This window comes from Macrobrachium nipponense, chromosome 10 (assembly GCF_015104395.2).
Source record: "Macrobrachium nipponense isolate FS-2020 chromosome 10, ASM1510439v2, whole genome shotgun sequence".
In the NCBI taxonomy this organism is placed as follows: Eukaryota; Metazoa; Arthropoda; class Malacostraca; order Decapoda; family Palaemonidae; genus Macrobrachium; species Macrobrachium nipponense.
In genome coordinates this window covers 33,078,014-33,090,187 of record NC_087204.1, presented here as the reverse complement: position 1 = coordinate 33,090,187, position 12,174 = coordinate 33,078,014, and the positions used below count along the sequence as shown (strand labels likewise).

The following is a 12,174-nucleotide window of genomic DNA, read 5'->3' as shown; positions in this document are numbered from 1 at the left end:
CACATTAAGGGCAACTAGAACAATCAACCGCCAAAGACCGCATCGGAGCCGGGAGTTTATCCGTGTGGGAGAACAAGGAACCCAGGGTTTTAGGATTTTCGGATATCAGTTTCATATCCAAGGCCGGAAGAGTATTCTGGGTTATTTAAATGCGTTTGTAATGAATAAAATTAATAGAAGCATACACTGATAATAATTTGTGCACGTTAGAAACAGATTAACTTGGCTGAAGTCCGTTAGTCAAGAACTTTTTTATATATTTGTAGAATAAGGATGGAGGATACGAATTGTTTTTGAAAAACTGGTATAGAAACTGAATTTCGTTGTAAAAGTTTTCCCAGTTAAGCTAACGCATACGCGCGGTCTAACAGCGTGGAGATACTATTTAATTTAAATGTTAAAGAACAACTGCTACTATTTAATTTAAATGTTAAAGAACAACTGCTATGAGAGTTTGTACCCTGACCTGTGAATGTCGTTTTTCTATTTTTTTCGTAAAACACTCGTATTAAATCCACGTTCTGTGCGAGTGATTAAAATGTCTATAAAAGCAAGTCGGTTGTCATGTTCATGCTCAATTGAGAATTGTATATCACGGTGTAGGCCAATATTATATTCCAAGAAAGTTTCGGCTGCCTTATGGGATCTAAACAAGGCGAAAGTGACGTTACATGTCACTTATAAAAGAGAGGGCGATAAGATAAGAGCACATAAAACTATCAGCCATAATGGGGCCGAATGGAGTCCCCATTGAAACCCCATCAACATCAGAAATTTTACCGTTGAAAACAAAAGTGAGTGTCCCACACTGCAATTTCTAGAGGTTTTATCAAATCATCCTTATTAAAACCACAATATAAAGCATCATCGTAAAAGATCTTATCTAAGATATATTATGTCGCCTGCAACGGTATATTCGTAAATGGACGTGACGCCAAAACTGATCAACGTCTTCTGGTGAAATGTCAAGTAGAAGGTTAGCTGAACTGAGTCAGACATATATTCATTATTTGCAAATGGCTGTAGCATTTTTTTCATCTGTCCATCCGCCTGTGGTGGTCGCGCATGGTAACACTGCGTCCCGGGCTTTAAATAGTTACGCTATGTGTAAGTTTTAGGTAAATAAAAGGATATCTTGATGTACATTTGCGAGTGAAAAGTGTTTTAGTAATTTACTGTATGCGAATTACACCGTTAATATTCGAAATAGGATATTATTTAAAGCCCGGGACGCAGTGTTACCAAACACCACAGGCGGATGGAGAGATGGAAAAACGACAGAGTATAGGTAGTATTTTGCTCTCAGGTAACTAGGGTTACTATAGGCCATTAAGATTGGGCGTAGTGGAGCACAGTCTTTATGTATCTTCGAAGTCCATATAATACACCATATGATGAGCCAGAACAATAAAATTCCTGGTAGTGCTTCGATCTTTGATAGGTTGGATTTCCAATTTCAACAAACTTCCCAATATCTCTCAGAATACCATTATTTTTTCTATATATAGTCGTTTTTGTTTAAAATACCTGTGCGCCTCTTCTTTTATCTGGTCTGGTTATGACAATGTTTGGGTTATGAGATAAGTTTATATATATATATATATATATATATATATATATATAATTATAAGATATATATATATATATATATATATATTTAAACTTATCACATAGCCATTTGTTTTGTGTATTAGTACAATTACTAAAAGGACCTCATTCAAATGTTGGAAACTTTCATTAACAAAATTGGACTGTTTGCCCTTCAAGGCTTCTAATTTTTTGTTTCAATAAAATAGCTCCGCCAGATGCCATTCCTCCTGTTTAAATGAGGTTCTTTTACTAATATATATATCTATATATATAGATATACTAATTATTAATATACTAATATATATTAGAGATATATAATTATATATATATATATATATATATATATATATATATTCATATAATAATATATATATATACATACATGCGTACATACATACATACACACATACATATCTATATATATAGTATATAGTATATATATATATATGATATATATATATATATATATATTAGTAAAAGAACCTCATTCAACTGGATGGCATCTGGAGGAGCTATTTATTGAAACAAAAAATTAGAAGCCTTTGAAGGGCACACAGTCCCTTTTTGTTAATGAAAGTTTCCAACATTTTAGGATAAATAGCCCCGTTAGATGCCATCCAGTTTTTTGAATGAGGTCCGGGTTTTAGTAATTGTACTAATACACAAAATAAATTGGCTATGTGATAAGTTAATATATATATATATATATTATATATATATATATATATATATATATATATATATATATATATATATATATATATATATATATATTATATATAAAACTTATCTAATAACCCAAACATTGTCATAACCAGACCAGATAAAAGAAGAGGCGCACAGGTATTTTAAACATATATATATATATATATATATATATATATATATATATATATATACATATATATATATATATATTATATATATATATATATAATATAATATATACGTGTGTGTACACGGAATAATTAAAAATTGCACAAAGCCTCTCGGTTAATCCCCTTGTGGTTAATTCGAAATGCGATGAAATATCGTGGAGGAAATTATCCAACGCTTTTGATAAAGACTGGAAAGACAATTCAATTGCTGCTGTTTCCTATTTAGCTTCGTTTACGCTTAGTTACAATTTCCTTACGTAAAACGCCAATTGCTATTTTATACTCAGTTATGCACCGCGTTTTGACTAAAAAAAATACCAAAACCTTTGGAGAGGGTAGAAAATATTAAAAATTACTATTTCAGATTATATCCGTCCTATTTGAATTTTTTAAAATATTGAATTATTTTTTCAATAGATGGCGTTGTTAATCCAGTGTAGATAAAAGCAATAAAAAATAAATACAAGTATTTTTTTCTTTATTGCTACTGAAGTGTGATGTCTGGTAACTCCAAAATTCATGAACTTTAGAGAGGATAGAAAATAGAAAACTTACTTTTTCAAATTACTTTCCCTCCAAGTTGGAATTCGTTTATTCAAAAAAAATATTAAATTCAGTTTTCAATAGTCGGCGTATTTAATCCAGCGCAGAGAAAATCCATAAAAATATTTGTAAATACGAGTATTTTTTCGTCGCTGGATTCTTCTGAATATACAAATATTCACTATTGTAAATATTGAATTATGTACTCAATAGAGGGCGTTGTTAAGCCAGTGCATATGAAAACAATAAAAAAAACTATATTTTTAACGGTATTTGTCATTACAAGTACTTTTCCATCTTTAGATTCTGCTGAATATACAAATATCCACAAAAATGTGAATTCTGGTGACTCCTAGTATCTATGAATGTGAATTCTGGTAACTCTTGGTAACTAGATCTTGGAAGACAGAGGAATTCCCGTGAAAGCCACTAGCTTCGTCGTCCTTGTCTGGTGGCGTCACAGAAAAATTTTTCTTGGGGAACCGAATACAGCCGAAGACTTAGTGGCCAGGAAAGGCAGGTACCTTTGCTTTCAAAGTGCTTGTGGTTTTGAGTTTGGTTTGCATGACGGGTTTTTTACTTTAGTGCGGATGTCATGGGACAGCTGTTTTGTTGAGCACGTGCACAAGACGTGGGTCCTACTATACTACTTGTGAACGAAATCGTTTAGTGTGTTTTGCTTTCGAGTTGAGTAAGATCTGGGCAAGGTAGGAAAACAGATATTTAGGTGTTAAATGCTTCTTTATGATTTTAGTTTTCTGTTTTGTAGAGCCTGTAACGTTAAATTAAGTTGTTTTTACATTTGATCTTTTGATGTCTTGTGTAAAACTATAGGTATTTTTAATATAAAAGTTTTTGTGTGCGGCCTTTTTATCTCTTATTTTAAACTAAATACTTTTTCTATTTTTTCTTATATTAAACTAAACTTATTTTTCTATGTGGACTTTTTTCTTTATTCTAAACTAAATTCGGTCATTTTAAGCCCGCATTCCGCGGTACAGTAGACTATGGCAGTTGATGTTTTCCTATGTTATTTTACCTGCTGAACAAGAATTTAAAGTAATATTTATTCGGTCGACTGTAATTAAACCGTAATTTACCTCTGAAGACTACATGACAGTACAAGGGGTACGGTGTACCAACTACAGAGTTCAAAGGTAAATAACAGATTAGTTACAGTCGACCGGAAAAATATTACCTTAAACTATCGTAAATTAAGCAAAATAACGTAGGAAAACGTCAATTGCCATAGTCTACTTCGACTGAACAATCTTCGAAGTGTTGGTTCGGGGCCATGAAACTTAAACAAACCGCCATATTTGAATGCTGGTAGGGGGTGTGGGATGTAACTAAAAGGGAACCTTATGTCCGGTAAAGGGGTGGTAGGGGGAGGGTACCGGAAGAGGAAGGCAGAGGTACGAGTTGGTAAAGCCACGCTGGGATATGGTGGTAAATAATTCCCAATAAATATCAGACATCAAAAGCACTAAACCTTTGGAACACTAAAACACAATATAACAAAGTAGTACATATAGATTAGGAACCTTACCTTAAAGGAATGGAGGATAGAGTTCAGCAGCCGCTTTCACGAAGGCATGGAGCCTCGTCTTGGGTTCATGGAAGTGGATTTTAAAGTACGCCACTGGCGTGATCTTGACAGTATATTACCAACCTTTCATACTGCCCCGAGTAATGGGCTGAAATGTCCTTATAACTAACGAAACAGTTAACACATGTATGGGGCAGAGTCAAGTTAGTAATGAGGCCCGGAGGAGGTGGAGGTGCCTGGGAGTGCTTCCGCCATCTTGCTGGTTGATAACTGAAGTGAGACACTGGCAAGTTTGTCAGGAGGAAGGAGGGGGGGTTGCCTGTTAGGGGGTACTCAAACTTGACAAATGTTGACTGAAATCGTACAAACATAGCTTCTTTTGTTTATGAAACCAAAGTTATCGTGCATTATTATTAAAGTAAAAAATATTGCAATGCAACCTTACAGTAGGGACATGTATTTTACATAAGAGCTAATAATCCATACATACATGAAAATATATTTTATATGTCTATACACTGTTTTTTACATCTGGTATTTACACATCTGGTACTTAAGTATAAGTTATCAAGTACAAGTCTAAGACCATTTTAGTGAATAATGAACAGAATATTATAAAGTTTCAAGGATCAGAGTGGTCAGTTCAGGGGGTGATTGAACATAACAGGAAATTTTTAGGGCAACTGTAAAAATTGTGTAACCTAACCAGTGGGCTTCCCGCATCCCCATAGCCCCCCTTAAAGGAAGGCAATCTTAGAAGTGTAACATATAGGTTAGGATAGTAACCAAACCAACCTAACCTACCCTATACCTAGTAGAATGTGTTACCTGACTGGGCGGGCTCGGCGCCACCCCCCCCCCCCTCCCCCCGTAACCCCCCTTAAAGGAGGGTAATGTTAGAAGTGTAACTTATAGGTTAGGATCGTAACCTAACCTAACCTAACCTAGTAGAACATGTTGCCTGACCGGGGGGTGTACCCCCCTTAAAAGAAGGTAATCTTAGAAGTATAACATATAGGTTAGGATCATAACCTAACCATATTAACCTAATAGAACTTGAAATTTTTATGGGTCAGACAGGCATGTAAAGGTGAATATAGAAAAAAGAAGGGAGAAAAAATGCATGTGTGAATTGGAATGTCTGTGAAATGAAAAGATGTAATACCAATTTCACGAAAAATGTAATTCCATCAATTTCATAAAAATGTAATTCCATCAATTTCTCGTCATTGACAAAGGTCTCGAAACGTCCTAAAACCGCCTTCTAGTCCCACCCCTCAGGAAACTTTCAATGGCCTGCCCAATTGTAACGTAATATTGTAAGATATATAAGGCAACATTATGAAGTGAGAATAAGTCAGTGCACATATTAAACAATACTATGATAAACGGAACAGAAATAAAAGCTTGAAATAATATTACACAATTACAAAACAAATGAGGAAAAGGAATATATGTAACAATGCATGAATCCTCCCCAAAAACCTCCTATCGCAACGTAGGGTTAATAACGCATCATGATTTGTTAAATACATGTAACCCCTACAAAACCCCCATCATTTATCTCCTTAGGAAGATTGTGTCTGAACTAAAAGCTCCCTTATATCTCGGCGCATGCGCAGTAGGATTGGCGCATGCGTAGTAGGATTCGGCGTCGTAATAGCAGTAGCAATAAGTGGATTTTGGATATGTAACGGCTCTATTATTGGTTTATTTATCGCGTTATTTAAGCTTGTATTTAGTGTTTCAAATGTCATAAATAAGAGGAAATGACACAATAACACTACAAAACCTTCCCCCAAGTGTTTTACCCCACCCAAAACCCCGCATTCCCATCGGTCCCTCTTACCGTAGGATACAGTTGAACGGAATAATTCGCCCAAGTGTTTTACCCCACCCAGAACCCCGCATTTCCATCGGTCCCCCTTACCGTAGGATAGAGTTCAAAGGTAAATTACATTTTAATTACAGCCGACCGAAAAAATATTATCTTAAATTCTTTTTCAGGAGGTAAAACTGTGTAGAAAAACGTCAACTGGCAGTCTAGTTCGCCGTGGAATAAGGCTTAGATCTACCCTAAATTCTAATTTTAAACTAAATATAAGTCCATGTAATATACTTTTCTATAAAGTTGCTTATTTCAAACTAAAATAATTTTTTTTCCATGCACTATTTTTCTTATTTTAGATTCTACTTTTAAACTAAATTTAAGTCTAACTTAACAGTCTTTAATTTCAAATTTTTAGTCCGTGAGAGGGTAAATGGGTTTTGAAGTGTGAAATCAAAATAGTTTAATTTCAAACTTTTCGGAGTTTGAAGTCCATGTAACTTACATATTTTTATTTGATATTTGTGTAACTTAAAACGGTTTAGTTTTTGTTAGTCTGAAGTCTGTTTTAGTTTTAAAATTTTAGTCCGGCTAATGTTAAATGGAATTTTAGACTTTAAATTATCTGGTTGTTGAAGTCAATGTAACTTAAACTATTTTAAATGTGAATGGCTTTAAGTATACTCAACTTTTGAATCTTTTTTTTAGTTTTGAATGTTTTAGATGTGAATGGTTTTAAGTATACTTAACTTTTCACTTTTTTCAGTTTTGAATAATTGTTTTGAAGTCAGTGTAACATAAGTAGTGAAATTTTAATTTGTAGTCATGTAATGTCAATTGACTAGTATTCAGTAAAGTAACAATAATCACTAAGGGTAACATGAAGTGGTTTTTTTTTATTTTGAGATTTTAAGTTAATTTGCTTTAATTCAATAAATGTTTTAGTTTCTTAAAACCATACATTCTTGGTTTCTTAAAACCAGGAACTAATTAGTACTTAGATTTCAATATCAGAGAAACTTTAGGAGAGCTTTATATCTGAGTTGCATTCTTGTCTTCAAATGTGCCTAGTTTATTTACATATTTAACTTGAACAGTAACACATTCGGGAAAGTTTAACCAATAACTTTTGTTGTATATTTGGTTTACAATTTTTTCTATTTTGTAAGTTTCGGTAGTTCAGCATATTAAAGAAAACTTGCATGGACAATGAGCGGTAGATTTTCCCTTATTTCTAGATTAATATATAAATAGTATAAAATCTACTTTTTTGTATTGTCTGTTACATCTTAATATAAAAGTATAAAGCTTAATATAAGGCTTAATATAAAAATATAATTTACTTATGTTTTAAAAAAATTTAAGTTTAATTTATAGCTTAATATAAATATTCATTTTTTCTAAAGTTTACAATATTACTGCTTGTATTGCCTACTAGATTTATAGGTTAATATAAGTGTTAAATTACTTAATTCAATTTTAATATTCTTTTTTATTTCAAATTAAAATTTAGTTAGAACTAACTTATCATTAAAATATAAATTTTCCTTTAATAATCTGCCTATAAATAGCCATCTCGCTCTTAAATGTCATTGGTTTTATTGTAACTTCTGTTCAATCAAATGCTAACACTTTTTTCCTCCACCCCTTCAGGGGCCGCCGCCCCTGAAGGGGTGGAGGTACTCCAATGGATTGCATAGTAGGCGTTTGAAGCTTATTATGCAGTCCATTGGAGATTCTTTTTCAGGTTGAGATTTTAGAATATTTAGCCAGGTCAGGTGAAAGATAAATGTATAGGTGCAAGAATAAGTGTTGTGGCTGCTTGCATCATGGCTTGAGTTGAGAAGCTGTAGGCTGGTGAAGGTGACGAAGTAAAGTGAGGCGGAGTTTGATGCTTAGAGGATAACTGGAACAAAGGTAACTGATGTACGTAATGTATATTTGGTGGTAGACTGGTGGTTGACTAAAGACTGTGGATGACTGGACTTTACTTTGATCAAGACAAGCTTGAAGGTTTGTAAAAGGTAGACTGTGTAATGAATAATATTTGCTATTTATGAAAGACCTAAGCCAACTGACCTATATTGAAGTCTAAATGAAGGGTGGAGTATTAATACTTTTATAGCAGCTAGACTGAACTGTTGCTTATGGTTAGTAGTAAGCGGAGACTAAAGGATGAAAAGTATTAAAGCATTAAATATATTGAAGCTATGAAGATGTGGTGAAGAATTAAAGAATAGGCCAACAGGAGTTTGGTAGTATGATTGCGGGATGTATAGATAGAAAGTTGGCCAAAATTCAGCTTCTAGAGGTGGGGTATCTATGTCGAGGATGCTAAAGTCTATAGGTAGAAAGTTGGCAAAAATTTATTTTCTGGAGGTGGATGTGTGTCGAGGATGATCGTCTAGTATAGGTAGAAAGTTTGCCAAAATTGTTTCTGTAGGTTGGAGGATGTCTGTCGAGGACTAAAGTCTGTTGAAAACTGAAATGTTATTTTTGCCTTTAGATTCCCTCTCTTCCTATTCTTAAGTTATAATACGGTCTTAGTCGATGTTCACCACCTTTTCTCGTTGACTCTAATTTTTGAGCATATGGGTGGGGATCAGTGTTTGTGAAGATTGAATTACTAATGTAGCTCAAATAACTATAGGTTAAAACCTAATGTTCCTTAACAAAATTGTTATATGAACATAAGCTTTTGTCTAATCCTCAAACATCCTAAGCTTTTGCAAGGTCAAAATACCCTAATTCGACATAAAATTTCCTTTCAAAGCATAGTTATGTAGCATAACCTAATCAATAATGTAGTATATCCAAATCTTAAATTGTTCTCACAATTGCCCTTGGATTTTCTCGTTGAATTCCCTTTGAAATTAATTTATAGCTCCTTTTTCCTTAATAGAGGTACTAAGGGAACAGGATAGATAGCCCATAAGTGCTGCAAATTGTGATAGTGTTTGTTCATTGTTTAATATTTACAGTCTTATGCACAAGCCCCTTTCGTCAGCTACTTTTTTCAGATTTTCCCTTTAGATGAAATTAAAATTTTAATTAGTTTTTCCCTCTCGGATGAAACTGTTGAAATGAGATTTTTTTTAGTCCTTTTTATTACTTTTAAGATTTTTTTAGACGAAATTAGTTTAAATGAGATCTTCAGCCCTGTTTGCTTCATCATACCTTACGTAACTTTATCTCTAAAAGCGTTTAATGGGTTCATGTATATCAATGTTTTTTGCAGGTTCGGTGGTCGTGACTGTTTAATAATAGAAGTATTAGAATGTTGAATATGAGGAAAATTTCCATACATCTGTTGGACTTGGCTGGGAGATGGTATCTTACGCCCTAAAGATCTGAAAGGTTGATAGTTTAACGCAAGGTTAAACAAAGAAAATAACAAGACTTCAATTACTTTTGAAATGCTGTGTAATAAAATATAGAATTCCATTCAGCTATATTTTAATTGTCATAAGCCATGAATCTTATGCTTCGCATATGGAAACTTAAGGAACTTTGTTTATTAAACTGGAAAACCGGAAAACAGTTTCTAAAACTAACTATATATAGTGATACTGGAATTTGTTTCCTATTCAATTTTGAGCTTTCTAAACTTAGCACCGCCTAAAACTGTTCATGAACTTTTAGGTTTAATCAGTTTCATTAAAATGTGAAACATTTGGAGTTCAAATGTACTCTTAATAAAATTGATGCATGAAATTTCTTTGCACCATATTCTCTTTCTTTTTCATCACACACAAAGCAATTATCATGCTACACAATATCTTCTTTGCGGTAGGCACCATGTTTATCGTACCGCACTGAACTCTACTGGCATCGTCGGGCACGCCCACCTCTCCTCCTCACCCGTGTGGACAACATTCACGGGTAAGCCCGCCAGAATTTGCCCGTCAACCCCGGAGCACGCCGATCAGGCCCCCTCGTGTGGACAAGCCTTTATGTAATAGAGAATCTTGCAGCTTAAAAAAATTGATTTTCTTTTTCCTCTAGAAGGATTTTCTAGTTTGCCATAATCTTATGGCTAATTTGTCTAAATTGGTTTGATAGTTATGATACATTGAAGTTAAGAACTGTGTTCTTTGGCGACAAGATTGTCAAAATTGAAGTTCAGATTGTGAATTTTTTATTTTGTAGAAAAGATAAATTTTATTAATCTAGATTGATTTTTCATGAGACCAGCAGCGGGTATTGCTGTTAGGGTACCTCGTGGTTTTTGCAGCGTCCCCTCGGCCCCTAGCTGCAACCCCTTTCATTCCCTTGACTGTACATTTTCATATATTTATTCCATCTTGTTCTTGTCAATCCTCTTCGATATAATTGTTCCACAGTGAAACTGGGAGGGAGGTTTTCCTCCCGTTACGCTTTTCAAACCTTGTTACTCTATATCCTCTTTAGTGCTGAACAACCTCATAGCTTCCATCTCTTGGCCTTTGGCCTAAATTTTACATTCTAATTTTTTCTGGGTGACATTTAGTCATATGAAATTATTGATTCTCACTGAAATAATCCTGCAAAAAAATAGGAATGGAATTTAAAAGAGATTAGACCAATGAAAAACCAACCTTGTCACGCCCGACAATTTTTGAATACACAGGATGAAAATTCGAACCTTGGATTCATCATGCGGTTAACTGATATTAATGTGAGCATTCGCGCCTCATTAATCCATATTTATGCTTGTAATTACGGTCGAATTACACCGGCGTATTAAAGGGTTATTAAGAATGATTTCGCCCTGTAATTACAAAATATTCGAAAATATTATCACCGGATAATTATGACTTTGTTGTAACGTGCTTGTGTTTAGGAATCGTTAAAAGCAATAAATTTCGTTGTGGAAATTTTATGGATTATTTTCGTATAGCTTTCGCCAGCGCCTCAGTGGCGTGATCGGTATGGTCTTGGCCTGCCACCTCGATGACCGCGAGTTCAATTCTCTGCCATTCCACTGAAGGGTGAGAGATGTGTATTTCTGGTGATAGAAGTTCACTCTCGACGTGGTTCGGAAGTCAAGTAAAGCCGTTGGTCCCGTTGCTGAATAACCACTGGTTCCAAGCAACGTAAAAACGCCAAACAAACAAGCAGTACATCCTTTTGCCTACTAAGGGGTAACTACTGCCAAGGGTAACGTAAAAAAAAAAGGAAGCAGCTTTCCCTTCATCCAAACTCGGTCCACACTAGGCCTGTTATATTCCCTTTAATCCTTGCCCAACTCATGGGCGACCCTTTGGCAAGGAAGGACCCGTTCTGACGAAACGTCAGCTTAATTAAACGTGAATCATTCAACCACGCTTCCGGTCAGAGGCAAGCATAATTAGGCAACCGACGTAGTGTTTTTATCGCGGTGTTGCCATAATTGACATTCTGGTCACTGGGGAAATCCTTTCTGTATTCGCTTGTCAAATAATCATCTGATTATTTAATATATTTGCGTCGAAAGCAATAATTCTCCTTATAGCCATAATTGTTTGCCTTTCACTGTTGAAACCGAGATTGAGCTATGTAATTATCATATTGAATTGGTTTAGTGAATTTTGAGTTGCCCGTGAATGATGCACGATAATCTTACGTTGAGGACTCCTTATTGATTTTAATTTCTGAATACTGTTTTCGTATTGATAACTCATTTGTCCTCTCCGAAAAGAAAAGAAAGAAAAATTGGGAAATGTTTTCACTATACTCTGTTTTTTTCCATCTGTCCATCCGCCTGTGGTGTTTGTGTATGGTAACACTGCATCCCGAGCTTTAGATAGTTACATTCAACAATGATA

At 34.4% G+C, this 12,174-nt stretch overlaps 1 long non-coding RNA gene across 1 annotated transcript; it reads left to right on the top strand.

Moving 5' to 3' along the window:
* Positions 1–3,527: 3,527 nt before the first annotated feature.
* On the top strand, positions 3,528–10,083 carry LOC135224139 (uncharacterized). Its single transcript, XR_010316641.1, has 3 exons — positions 3,528–3,718; positions 8,042–8,305; positions 9,627–10,083. It is a non-coding gene; the product is annotated as an uncharacterized LOC135224139 (long non-coding RNA).
* Positions 10,084–12,174: the final 2,091 nt, after the last annotated feature.